The sequence below is a fragment of the Macaca thibetana genome, chromosome 7 (assembly GCF_024542745.1).
Source record: "Macaca thibetana thibetana isolate TM-01 chromosome 7, ASM2454274v1, whole genome shotgun sequence".
Classification (NCBI taxonomy): domain Eukaryota; kingdom Metazoa; phylum Chordata; class Mammalia; order Primates; family Cercopithecidae; genus Macaca; species Macaca thibetana.
This window is the reverse complement of record NC_065584.1, coordinates 128,516,920-128,531,385: the sequence shown is the minus strand read 5'-3', so window position 1 is coordinate 128,531,385 and position 14,466 is coordinate 128,516,920. Positions and strand designations below refer to the sequence as shown.

At 38.5% G+C, this 14,466-nt stretch overlaps 2 protein-coding genes and 1 long non-coding RNA gene across 5 annotated transcripts in view; 2 read left to right on the top strand and 1 right to left on the bottom strand.

Annotated features, from left to right (window-relative positions):
• The window catches only part of FRMD5 (FERM domain containing 5), a 339,581-nt gene that overhangs the window by 132,851 nt on the left and 192,264 nt on the right, over positions 1 to 14,466 (top strand). The gene's annotated exons all lie outside the window — the stretch shown is intronic.
• Positions 1 to 14,466, bottom strand: part of EIF3J (eukaryotic translation initiation factor 3 subunit J) — a 670,767-nt gene that overhangs the window by 510,138 nt on the left and 146,163 nt on the right. The gene's annotated exons all lie outside the window — the stretch shown is intronic.
• Positions 6,771 to 13,157, top strand: LOC126959901 (uncharacterized). Its single transcript, XR_007727662.1, has 2 exons — positions 6,771 to 7,897; positions 10,259 to 13,157. It is a non-coding gene; the product is annotated as an uncharacterized LOC126959901 (long non-coding RNA).

Sequence of the window (14,466 nt, the reverse complement as noted above, 5' to 3'; positions counted from 1 at the left end):
AACTCCTGACCTGGAGACATTGTCCCACCTTGGCCTCCCAAAGTGCTGGCATTATAGGTGTGAGCCCTGTGTCCACCCTTGATCTTTTATTTTATTCAGGTATAAAACATAGATAATAAAAGCACAGTTTTTTTTGTTTTTTTGGGTTTTTTTTGCTAGCACAAATTTGGGACAATTTTGTCTTTGAAAGGGACAATATCTGCCATCTCAAATCATAATCCAATTAGTTGAATGAGGTTCTTTCAATCTGAACACAGTCTTCTTATGATTATTAGTATGACATAAAGGAATACAGTCATGGTGTGTTCTGGTGTCCTACAAAAGCAAAAACATCCAGAGCTTTCCACTGCAAAGCTTTATAATGGAGGTAAGCAGTAACCAATTCTAAAGCATTTTAAAGCTGGTTAAATTGTCTGTAACAGCAAACTTTTATTATAATCTTTTTTTTCCACCTTGAGAGGGCAAGGTAGTCTAGCTGTGTTTCAAAATCTCTTACTGTATTAACGAGGGAAAATTACTTGCTACTATAACAAGTAGCAAAAAGGTATGGTAGTGTGGAGTGAGTTCTTTTCTATCAGGCAGTCCCAAAACACTGAGAGGCATACCCTGTTCTTTATTTTGACTGTTTTATGTCATACTTAGAACTATTAAGTTTTAGAATCTTTAAAAGAGAACGTATGAGGTCAGTAGGTCTAAAGCATGTTTTGTCTGTCTGTACAATCAGAACCCTTAAGAAAATTTTTAAAGTTTTAAGAACTTGGCTGGGTGCGGTGGCTCATGCCTGTAATCCCAGCACTTTGGGAGGCCAAGGTGGGTGGATCACCAGAGGTCAAGAGTTCAAGACCAGCCTGGCCAACATGGTGAAACCCCGTCTCTACTAAAAATACAAAAATTAGCCAGGCATGGTGGCGGGCGCCTGTAATCCCAGCTACTCAAGAGGCTGAGGCAGGAGAATCGCTTGAACCCAGGAGGCAGAGGATGCAGTAAGCTGAGATCACATCACTCTACTCCAGCCTGGGCAACAGAGCAAGATTCCATCTCAGCATCAATAGTAAGGAAACATTTTTTGTATACAAGCACTTGTGTATATAGTGGAATATTAAAAGGTTTTAGAAGTATTTTTGTAATTATTAAGAATACAGTCAATGTACTTTGACTAATACAATGAATAACACAAGAGTCCAATGTAGCTTGATAGGCTGAAATGATGGAACAGATGGAAAAGAGTACATTAACCATAAATAAACATAAAATCGTGAACTTAGGTTCCAGAAATCAACTCTGGATACCCATGATGGAGAAGATAGTATGTTATGGGAAGAGACCCCAAGTTTATAATTAGCTGTGAGCTCACTGTAAAGCAAGGTGATAGAATGTTAGTTACAAACGCTTAAACTGTATTAAGTAGAGAGGAGAGAGTTTTATAGTACACTTGACTATTGTTGCCAGAATTTTAGTTTGTTTTGTTTAGTTTAGACAGGGTCTTGCTTTGTCACCCAGGCTGGAGTGCAGTGGCACAATCATGGCTCACTGCATCCTTGACCTTCTGGGATCCAATGATCTTCCTGCCTCAGCCTCCCTGAGTGCTGAGATTACAGGTGTGAGAACCTTAGTTTTGTGTTCTATTCTGGGGATCAAATTTTAAGAAAGATGCTAACCAGCTAGGGTGTACTCAGAGGAAGACACCAAGTGGATGTGGGGACTGAAAACTGGCCTGGGAGGATGAATCAGAATAACTGGGTGAAGACATAAGTAAAAGTATAGCTCTTGCTTCTGGGGGAAGAAAGCCTGAGAAATTATTTGATCTGAAATCCTGACTTTCAAGTTGAGGAAACAGGCTCAGAGAGATGTGTCCTGGGTCACATGATGAGACAGGAACAGACTACAGACTAGTTTCCAAACATACCAGACAATGGGATAGCAGGTGCCAAACAGGTGATATGCTGTGCAGAAGAGGGGCCAGACCTTTTCAGTAGCTTAAAAAGGCAGAACCAACACTAGCGTTTGAAAGTTACAGAGATGATTTGGGACAAAAATAGAAGGAACAACTTTCTAGCTATTGTATGGCTGCCTAACGTTGGAATGGATTGCCTTGAAAAGCAGTGAGTTACCTATCACTAGCTATGTTCAGGTAAAGGTTGGATAGGATGTTAGGAATGCTGTTGAGTGGTTCTTTTCGTGCAGGAAAGGTTGGACTACACAACTTAATTATGGCCCCTTTTGATTATTAATAATAGCAAACATTTATTGAGTTTATGGAGCTACCATGTCAAGTGTGGCATATATAAAAATCTCTTTGATTCTTATAATATTTGAGGAAGCTGAATAGCTGAGGCTCCACAGATTATTTGTCTGAGGTCACACAGTATTGGTGAGGTGAGATTCAAATCTGGAGGTAGTTTTGCTAACTTATGTGTTACAGCTGCAGATCTCTAATTCACATAACTATCAGTTAGATCCATTCTTTTGTGATTTATTCTTTAAGCTTTTGTTCAAGCATTATTTATTCAAGCATTCTGGAACAGAAGCAGACTCTCAATGAGAGGGACTAGCTTGCATTAGGGGATCTGCTTTCTTTCTTTTCTTTTCTTTTCTTTTCTTTTCTTTTCTTTTCTTTCTTTCTTTTTCTTTTATTTTAGAAATAAGATTTTGGTCTGTCACCAAGGCTGCTCTTGAACTCCTAGACTCAAGCAATCTTCCCACCTTGGCCTCCCAAAGAGCTGGGATTACAGGCATGAGCCACTGCACCCAGCCCTGGTTTCCTATGGGTTTCAGGTATCATTAATTTACCCTTGGAGGCACTTATGCCATCATAGTCCTTGAGAATAAATCCTCTGGAAATGGTTAGTCATTTGTAGTTCCTAAGCCATTTCAATAATGGTAGAAGTAATATTAAATCACCATGTGTCATTAAGAGACCTTGTGTTCCCAAATCTCCTTACTTCGTATACATTTAAACAATTTCCTTAGTAGTTATAATCCTCATATTATGAATATGAAAACTGCATGTCAGATTTTGATTTGTCTTGCCTCTCCCTTAACCTGAGCTGTTTTTTAAAAATTAAACTTTTTGAGATAATTGTAGATTTACATGCAGTTGTAAGAAGTAATACAAAGAGGAGAGCCTGTGTATCTTTTACCCAGTTTTTCCCTATGGTAGCATCTTGCAAAACTGCAGTACAATATCATAGTCAAGATACTGACATTGATGCAGTCAGGATATAGAACGTGTTAGTCACCACGAGGATCCCTCCTATTGCCCTTTTATAGACACCTCTCACCTTCCCATCCTTGACACTTGGCAACCACCAATCCTTTTCCCATTTGTATAATTTAGTCATCTTAAGAATATCATATAAATTGAATGATACCATTTATAACTTTTTGGGGTTTTTTTCACTCCACATAATTTCCTGAAGATTAATGTAGGTTGTTGAGTGTATCAACAGTTTGTTTCTTTTTATTGCTGAGTAGTATTCCATGGTATAACAGTTTGTTTAACCTTTACCTGGTAAAGTACATCTGGATTGCTTCCAGTTTTCAGCTATTATGAATAAAGCTGTTATGAACATTTGTGTAAAGGTTTTTGTGTGAGCACAGGTTTTCATTTCTTTGGGATAAATTCCCAGGAAAATAATGCTAGGTTATATGGTAGTTTCATGTTTAGATTTATAAGAAACTGCCGAACTGTTTCCCAGAGTGGCTGTACCATTTTACATTCCCACTGACAGTGTGTAAATAATCCAGTTTCTTTGCATCCTTGCCAGCATTTGGTGTTGTCACTATTTTTTATTTTAGCCATCCTGATAGGTATGCAGTGATATTTCATGGTTTTAAGTTGCATTTCCCTAATGCTAATGTTATTGAACATCTTTTCATGTACTTATTTGCCATCCGTATATCCTCTTTGGTAAAATGTCTGTGTATGTCTTTTACCTATTTTCTAATTGGATTGTTTGTATTTTTATTACTGGGTTTTGAAAGAGCCTGGGCTTTATAGATATCAATTTCAGCAATGTGCTATTCATTCCTTGACTCTGCCTTCCTGCCTTCTCAATACCTTATTCACAGTAACCCTCACATCTGACTTGTATGATATATTGTAGCCTGAGAAAATCATGATTCCATTCTGAATAGATCTGGAGCAAAATACAGGTCATCTAAACTTGCTAGCAATCTTTTAAACATAAGATTCACATGTCATAAAATTCACCTCTTTAAAGTATACAAATCATTGTGTTTTAGCATTCACAAAATTGTACAAACATCACCAGTATGTAATTTCAGAACATTTTTATCACTGCAAAAATGAAATCTCATACCCATTTGCAGTCACTCTGCACTCCCATTTTCCCATTCCCTCAGCCCCTGGAAACCACTAATCTACTTTCTCTCCCAAATTGCCTATTCTGGACATTTCATATAAACAGAATTCTGCAATATGTGGCCTTTTGTGCCTGGCTTCTTTCACTTAGCATAATGTTTGAAAGATTCATCCATACTGTAGCATGTATTAATATTAGTACTTCATTTTTATGGCTAAATAATATTCCATTATACAGATATCCCACACTTTGTTTACTCATTCATCAAGTGATAGACATTTAAGTTGCTTCCACTTTTTGGCTATCATGTATAATGCTGCTATGAACATTTGTGTGTGAGTTTTTGTGTGGCTATATGTTTTCATTTCTCTTGGGTATATATCTAGGAATGAAATTAATTGCTGGGTTATATGGTAACTCTATATTTAACTGTTTGAGAAACTGCCAAATTGTTTCCCAAAATGACTGAACCATTTTATATTACCACCAGCAATATGTGAGAGTTCCAGTTTCTTTGCACCCTTAGCAACACTTGTTATTTTTTATTGTGTCCATTTGTGTTTTTTATTATGACCATCCTGGCAGTTAAGGAATAGTTCACTGTGGTTTTGATTTGCATTTCTTTAATGATAAATGATGTTGAGCATCTTTACATGTGTTTATTGGCCATTTGTATTTACTCGAAGAAATATCTATTTCAATCTTTTCCTGTTTTTAAATTGCATTATTTGGTTTTTCATTGATGAGTTTTAAGAGTTCCTTGTATATTCTGGGTGCCAGATGATTATCAGGTACCAAATTTGCAAATATTTTCTCTCATTTTGTGGGTTGTGTTTTCACTTTTTTGGTAGTGTTTGCTATGGTCTGAATGTTGATATTTCCCTCAAATTTATATATTGGAAATAATCCCCAATGCTATAGTATTAAGAGTTGGAGCCTTTGGGGGGTGATTAGGTCATGAGGGCTCCACCATCATGAATGGGATTAGTATGCTTATAAAAGAGGCTCAAGGAGCTTGTCTCTGCCCTCCACCCTCTGAGGATGCAACAAGGCATGATCCATGAGGAACAGGCCCTCACCATACACCAAATCTGGTGGTGCCTTGATCTTGGACTTCCCAGCCTCCAGAACTGTAAGCAATAAATTATACTGTTTATAAACTACTCAGCTGATGGCATTTTGTTATAGCAGCCTAACACTGTTTAAGTCAGTGTCCTTTGAAGCACAAAAGTCTTTACATTTTGAATATGACCATTTTAACTGTTTTTTATTTGTTACATTTACTTTGATGTCTTAGCAATATTTTAATCAGTACTTTTTTGCTCATGATTCTATCCCCCTCAATATCTTTTCCAGGTACAACCAATTCATGGCACATACCCAGACTCTCTCCAGTTCTCAATGCAAATGAGCTTACCTCCTATTCTCTGAGAAAGTTGAGATTATTTGCCATAAATTCTTCAACTTCCTCTGTCTCGACTTAATAAGTTTCCATGTATTTTTACTCTTTTCCCTTTTATACTCTCTCTCTCTCTTTTGAAGTACAGGAATTTTCCTTTTCAAAATGAATACGTCCACCTGGTCCATTCCATCCCTCTTCTTCTTGGACTTTAATTCAGTGATTGATCTTTTTCTCCCCCCAGCATCAATAATATTTTGTTCTCTATTAATCTTTCTTTTCTGCCTTCATACAATCTCAGGTCTTTGTTGCCCCTTTAAGGAAAAGAATGGAGGGGGAGCTTTGCCCAATTTTATTTTTCCTTTAAGCTACCAACTTCTTTGTCTCCTTCCCTTTACTTACAATCTTGAAAGAGCAGTTTCACTTCTTCTAAAATATTGTAGTAACCCTCTCAGTGGGCTCCAAGTCCAAAGTCTCCCACTTGGGCTCCTCTTACACACTTGCCATCAGATGAATCTTCCCAAAGTAAAGTTCTTATCACCTAACCCTCCTGCCTAAAAACTTCGATGACTCATTTAATATCAAGTTATCTATAGGACTTTCCAGCCTAATATTCAAAGCCCTTCATAACATGTTCTCTCAACTCTGATAGATATGAACAACTCATTTTTCCCTGAACACCCCCTTGCCACTAGTTTCCTGCGTAATGCCTGTTCCGCAGAATGCCTGTCTTCCTTCAGTTCTTACTATGGAAATTCTGTGTAAAACTTACTAAATGCCTTGAAGTCTCTGTTGATCATCTCTTCCCCTTCCACCAGAGGGCACTCTCCAATCTTTGAATCCCTGTCACATCGTGAACGACTATGTGGCCCTTATTATTTGAGCTCGTATTATAGCTTTTGAAAGTAGATTGTGAATTCTCTGAAGGCAGAGACTTACCTATCTGTGGACCTCTCCAGCAGCCATCCAGAGCTGGTAGAGCTAGTAGGTATTGCTTGAATTGATTTATTGAGTATTTCTCTTTTTTTTTTTTTTTTTGAGACAGAGCCTATATCTGTCGCCCAGGCTGGAGTGCAGTGGTGCGATCTCGACTCACTGCAACCTTGGCCTCCCGGGTTCACTCCATTCTCCTGCCGAGTAGCTGGGACTACAGGCACCTGCCACAACGCCCAGCTAATTTTTTGTGTTTTTGGTAGAGACGGGGTTTCACCGGGTTAGCCAGGATGGTCTCGATCTCCTGATCTTGTGATCCGCCTGCCTCAGCCTCCCAAAGTGCTGGGATTACAGGCGTGAGCCACTGCCCCCAGCCAAATCGAGTATTTCTTGAATTATTTTGATTTAAATTGAAAACAAGAACCTGGACACCTACATCCATGATGAAAAATCTTGAAAAGATAAAGCAGAAAACATGGGGTAGACAGTGGGAGGTGAAGCTGAGAACGTAATTTATGCGTTAGCTTTACAGCAAATCAGAGCACCTGGAGTTCAAAACCTCATTTTTCTGAGTGTCAGTTTTGTTTTTGAAAAACAATCAGTGCATAGCATATTTACTCTTTAATCTCAAAACACTAAGAGTTAAGAAAAAAAAAAGTGGAACTGGTTGAGTAAAATGATATAAAGTCACCTTATCTGACAAACTGTATCATCTGTTTTGAATGAAGGCCCTACAATTGTTGTGAAAGATGTCATGTTCATCTCCCAATTATGGAGATAAAAAGTAATGAGTTGCAGGAACTTTGCAAACTCTAAAGCACTGCATATAAGTTGACCTTTAAAGTTGAAAAATATTTCTTACAAAATGTAGGTCAATTTATATGCTTACAGACTACTGTTACCTGGTTGGTAGGTGGTAGCGGTCTCTCAGCTGGCTCTTTAAGGATGAGTGGGTCATGAAATCAGTATCACGACCAAAATCAATACATTCTCAAGGATAAACCCAGTTAAAAAGTTTTAAGTCAACCTGTGTACTAGATTGTAATCAACCTCCATCATATGCATAGTGTTATTAACTCTGTTGGGTATTCAAATGAGACTAAATCAATTAAATATTTACCTGTTTGGGTTGGGTGACTAAAGGTGCTTTTGTTTTATTATTTTTTAGGTCTTAATAGGAAAATGATACTCTTCGTTATTTTATCCTTCCTTTTGGGCTCTTTGAATTGATTTCTAAATTGTAAGTTCTTGAAAGCTGAGAAACTGTGCCATATATTTTTGTAAACCCTAGTCCTACCAGGACCTCTTTAGCATTATAATTATTCAGTAGTACCAATAATGATAGTCCTTAATATTTGTTGAGTGCTTACTAAGAGATAGACACTATACTAAGTACTGTATATTCATTATTTCGTTTAATTCTCATAGCAACTTTGTGAGTTATTTCAAAGGAAGAAATGAGACTTAAATAATTTGCCTGAAGTCACACATTGCATAGGTGACTGAGCCAGGTGGTCTGACTCCAGAGCCTATGCTCTTAACCACTACACCATCTTCTTTAATAAATGTCTATTCTCAGTGATGCTAATTAGAACCAAGCTGTGCGCATGGCATATGTGCAGTGACATCCTGTCTATGTTTTTATTGTGTAATATACCCAGGATACTGTAAGCCCGCAGCTGGTGTCCATTAATGATAATGGTGTGGGAATTCAAAAATAATTTTCAGAGCATCTTGAGTACAAGACATTACATAATTTTCATTTTTCAGTGATCTTCAAATTCTGGGGCTTAAAAGGGTCTTGTTATTTGGTTACCCAAAATGGTTTTCTTCTTTTTCTGAAAGTTGGATTTGAAGTGGAGGTAATATAAGACTACAATGTGCTTTCTGATATTATTTCAGTAGGATTTTTTCACTTTTATTTTTTCTAAGCTTCTCTAAAGGGAGAGGTAGAGGCAACGTGTTTTGTTTTTTGTTTTTTGAGACAGAGTTCGCTCTTGTCACCCAGGCTGGAGTGCAATGGCGAGATCTTGGCTCACCGCACCCTCCGTGTCCCGGGTTCAAGCGATTCTCCTGCCTCAGCCTCCCAAGTACCTGGATTACAGGCATGCACCACCACAGCCAGCTAATTTTGTATTTTTAGTAGAGACAGGGTTTCTCCATGTTGGTCAGGCTGGTCTCGAACTCCCGACCTCAGGTGATCTGCCCGCCTCAGCCTCCCAAAGTGTTGAGATTATAGGTGTGAGCCACTGCACCTGGCCAGTATATTTGTTTTGTTTGAAATTTTATGTTAATTTCCATATTTGTTGGGTTGTGTTTATATTTCTTGAAAAATAACTCCCCAAATACAAAACGAACAAAGATAACAAAATATACTTCCAAACACCAGTTACTCAAAATAAAGAAATGTAAACTTTTTTCATATTTGCTTTAGAAAATTGCTAAAATTATAAAGTTAAAGTTTCCTGTTTTCTCTTCCCAATTCTATTTTCATTCTTTCCTCCCTGAAGGGAATGACTGTCATAAATTTGGTTGGTAGTCATTCCATGTTTTATGCATATATTACAAAGATATAAATCCATAAACAATGTACAGTATTTTGCATATTTTAAATTTTACATACATTGTAATATACTATATTAATATTAAGCAACTGTTTTTGAGAGGAAAACAATTAAATCTAATGGAAAATATTCTCTTTCATTAATGTCAGAATCACCAAACACAGACAATAAAATTTACACATAAAATTGAAAATGTCATGAGAGTGTTTACAAATACACACAACTTTGAGCAAAGCTTTACAAATCCTTCATACCATACAAAACAAATGAAAAAATAATGTCAATTCATTTCTGCCCCAAACCTAGTTCTTAAGAGAAAATTTGCAGGAAGAGAGGTATGAATAGTTTCACAGAATACATTTTCAAGAATTTTTTAAAAACTGAAACTGCAATGCCCAGAACAAGATAAACAGTACCCTTAGCAGTTAGCACTGTTAATAAGTCTCAGATACACAAAAATCAAGTTTCAGAGGGCAAAGCATTTAATTACATTCCACAGTGAACACTCTTGTGATTCATATAAAACATAGTTCTCTCTAATTTCTACACAAACTGCTCTTTTCTTAATTTATTTAATTAGTTGAACAATGAAATAGTTTTCCTTTTCAGCATTTATCTAAGATGTAGAAATAACAAAGTAGTTGCAATAAAGTGTATGAAATATTTAATAAGAATATATGAACATATAACCAAAACAAATTGTGAAAAAAGATAAAAGACTTTCATCTTCAAACAACCCATTTTTCTAAAATGAAAACAGCTTTCCAATGGGGAAAATATCTGTGGTTGAAATACGACTCTCAAGCAGTACTGAAGTTTTTTGCATTGTCTTTGGAATGAGAAATGATTACTTAACAGAAACTTAAACAGCATATACAAATGTTATATTGAATATTAAGCAACTTTTAAAATATTGCTTTCATATCTAATCTTCAGATCTAGTTCAAACATTGTATTCCATAGTTTGAATATATCACAATTTGTCCCACCTACCATTGCTGGATGTTTGGATGATTTCCATATTTTTTCTTTCATAGATGATTCTTCAGCGGTCATCCCTGTACATATCTTATTGTGTTCCTGTGTTTCAAGAGAAAGAAAAGGATTTTTGCATGACATACTGTAGTAAACAGAGAAGAGGTAAATGGCAGGGCCCCCCAGCCATCTTGAGAGCTGAAGGGATTGTTATTTAAGCCCACTTGTAACACCTTGCCGTATCATACATGCTAGGAAACTCTGCTGCAGGTTTTGTCTTATAAACTTTAATGTTTATATGAATCACCTGGTCATCTTGTTAAAATGAAGTTTTTGACTCTGTAGGTCTGGGGATGGGCCTGAGATGCAGTGTTTCTAATATAAGTTCCCACGTGATGCCGATCCTTTGAGTAGCAAGGCTCTAGCTCTGTGCTGCCCAATGCGATAACCACTAGCCACACATGGCTATTGAGCATTTAAAATGAGACTGGTCTGAGTTGAGATATGCTGTAGGTGTAAAATACACATCAGATTTCTGAAGATTTCTTTGGTTTTGAGACAGCGTCGCCCTCTGTTGCCCAGGCTGGAGTGCAGTGATGTGATCACAGCTAACTGCAGCCACAGCCTCCTGGGATCAAGTGATCTTTGTGCCTCAGCCCCCAGAGGCGCTGGGACCACAGGTGCATGCCACCACACCTGGCTAATTTTTTGATTTTTAAAAAAAAATTTTTTGTGGAGACAGGTCTCACCATGTTGCCCAGACTGGTCTTAAACTCTTGAGCTCAAACAATCCTCCCGTCCCGGCCTCCCACAGTGCTGGGATTACAGGTGTGAACACTATGCCCAGCTAAAATGACTTTCAAAGTCATTAAAGTTATAGGAAAATCTTAAAAAGTCATACTGATATTGATACTGGCAGTGGATTATGCCTAAGTTGACAAGTGTAATTTATCATCCATTCACTTTCGAGAGTAAAAGAGGATTTAAAAAATTATTATATAATTTTTTTGAGTACAGGGACTCTATTGATGGTATGCAACAAAGCAGGGCTCCCTAGGCCCCTCCCTCTTCAGGGAATCTGCATAGAAATTGTTAGGAGGGGAGATTCTCAGTGTGATGGGGGACTGAGTATGGCAGGGACTCCCCAGCAGCTGAGGTCCTCTTTCTTCCTCTTGTACTCTCACTGGGGCTGTTGGTCTGGGAGTCTTACTCTTTGGAGACCATGTGGGCCATGAGGTTAACCACCCTGTTGCTGTAGCCAAATTCATTGTCATACCAGGAAATGAGCTTGATAAAGTGGTGATTGAGAGCAATGCCAGCCCCAGCATCGAAGATACAAGAGTGAGTGTCAACTGTTAAAGTCGGAGACAACTTTGTGCTCAGTGTAGCCCAGGATGCCCTTTAGGGGGCGCTCTGATGCCTGCTTCATTACCTCCCCTACCTCCGCCCACAGTCCCGAGAGGAGTCCCAGGCTGAAGTGCAGTGGTGCAACCTCAGCTCACTGCAACCTCGCCGCCTCCCAGATTCAAGTGATTCTCTTGCCTCAGCCTCCTGAGTAGCTGGGATCACCAGCATGCACCACCACGCCCAGCTAATTTTTATATTTTAAGTAGAGACGGGGTTTCGCCATGTGTCCAGACTGGTCTTGAACTCCTGACCTCAAGCGATCCACCCACCTCGTCTTCCCAAAGTGCTGGAATTACAGGCATGAGTTTTACTGCACCTAGCCTGTTTCACTACCTTCTTGATGTCATCACATTTGGCAGGTTTCTCCAGACAGCAGATCAGATGCATGACTGACACAGTGGTGGTGGGGACATGGAAGGCCATGCCAGTGACCTTCCTGTTCAGCTCTGGGATGACCTTACCCACAGGCTTGTCAGTGCCAGTAGATGCAAGGATGATGTTCTTAAAAGTCCCACAGCCATCGTTGCCATAGTTTCCCAGAGGGGCCATCCATGGTCTTCTGGGTGTCAGTAATGGCATGGACTGTGGTCATGAATTGTTCTATGATGCCAAAATTGTCGTGAATGATCTTGGCCAGGGGAATTAAGCAATTGGTGGTACAGGAGGCTTTACTGACAATCTTGAGGCCGTTTTTGTACTTCTCATGGTTCACACCCATTACAAACATGGGGACATCGGCAGAGGGGGCAGAGATGATGACCTTTTTGGCTCCCCCATCTAAATGAGTCCCAGCCTTCTTCATGGTAGTGAAGATACCAGTGGACTCCACGACATAATTAGTGCCAGTGTCACCCCATTTGATTTTGGTGGGATCTCTCTCCTGGAAGGTGGTGATGGGATTTCCATTGATGACAAGTTTCCCATTCTCAGGCTTGATGATGCTGTGGAACTTGCTATGGGTGGAATCATACTAGAACATGTAGTTGAGGTCAATAAAGGGATCATTGATGGCAACAATATCCACTTTGCCAGAGTTAAAAGCAGCCCTGGTGACCAGGTGCCCAGTACAACTAAATTGCTTTACTCTGGCCTTCACCTTCACCATGGTGTCCCAGGGGTGCAGCTGGCCCTGCACAAGAAGATGCTGTTGTCAAACGGGAGGAGCAGAAAGCCTAATTTTCAAAATATTTAATTCTTGACTGAAAAATTGTTTTATACATTGGTGGACTTTAGACTGTTTTATATTAAAATACATAAATACATGAATAAATTTATGCCAATAAATTTGACAACCGAAGTGACATTTCTTGAGAGACATAAACAACCAAAGCTCACCCAGGAAGAAAAAGATAACTGGAGTAGCCCTATGTCTTTTAAAGAAATTTAATTAATGGTTTAAAATCTCAAAACCAAAAATAAAACTGTATTCCTAGATAGATTTACTTACACATTTTACTAGTTCTATACAAACTCTTCCTAGCTGGCTTTTTTTAAAAAAGAAGCTGACAAACTGAAATCACGTGGAAATGGAAAGAACGTAGATAGCCAAAACAATTTTGAAAAAGAAAAGGCTAGAGATTTCACTCTCATTGATTTTGAGACTTAATATAAAGCACCAGTAATCAAAATCATATGGTTTAGGCTTAAGGATAGATATATTCATCAGTGAAACAGAATAGAGTCCAGAAATGGACTCACATGTATACAGTCAATTGATTTTTTTTTTTAACAAAGGTACCAAGGAAAAATTAGATATCCATGTACAATAACCTCAACCTTTACCATACTTCACCATACTCCTTATATTAAAAAAAAATTACAGTAGTCCCTCTGTATATGGGCGGATTCCAGGACCCCTTGAGGGTACCAAAATCCCTTATATAAATGGTAAAGTATTTGCATGTAACCATATACTTTTTTTTTTTTTTTTTTTTTGAGACAGAGTCTCACTCTGTTGCCCAGGCTGGGGTACAGTGGTGCAATCTTGGCTCACTGCACCCTCTGCCTCCTGGGTTCAAGCAGTTCTCTGCCTCAGCCTCCCGAGTAGCTGGGATTATAGGCGCCCACCACCATGCCTGGCTAATTTTTGTATTTTTAGTAGAGACAGGGTTTCACCATGTTGGCCAGGCTGGTTTCGAACTCTTGGACTCAAGTGATCTGCCTGTCTTGGTCTCCCAATGTGCTGGGATTACAGGCATGAGCCACAGCGCCCAGCCTGTAGCTACTAACTTTTGAAGTAATACTGATACTTCTTCAGAAAGACTGTGTCTTCTAGTTTTAATATTGAAAGTAGCATCTCTGTGGTCCCTATGGTGGATACAATATTTTGTGTGGTGTACATATTCATAATCAACTCACTTGAGAAGGAAATTTGGGACTTAAATTTTTATTAAACATGAACTTTTTAAAGTTTATCGCTGCCAGAAATGTTTGTTGCAAAGTAAAAAGGCATCACCAAACAAGAAAATAAAGTCTTTATTTACATCAGGAAAATAAATGATAAAATCACTCTGAAAGAGCATACAGACTACTGTCTAAATGTGTTGCAGCAAGGCTACTCAGATTGTATTTCCTGCACATGTATCTAACCTGTGATTTCTCATATTTCCCACTGACCTCACTATCTGGCAGCCTAGCAGCTTTGTGCATCTCACAAAAGACATGGTCAGGAAGAATGAACTGTCCCTAGCCACTCGTGTATCTGTACAATTCATTTGTTCAGCAAGCATGTGCATGCCATCTTTGAAAGAGAGGTATTACGTCCGGTATCAGAAAATGGTGGGGGAAAGTGACTGCTGGCAGTATTTCAGATGTACCACCATATGGAAGATGTTAATGCATCTCACCATTAGATAAGACCGTG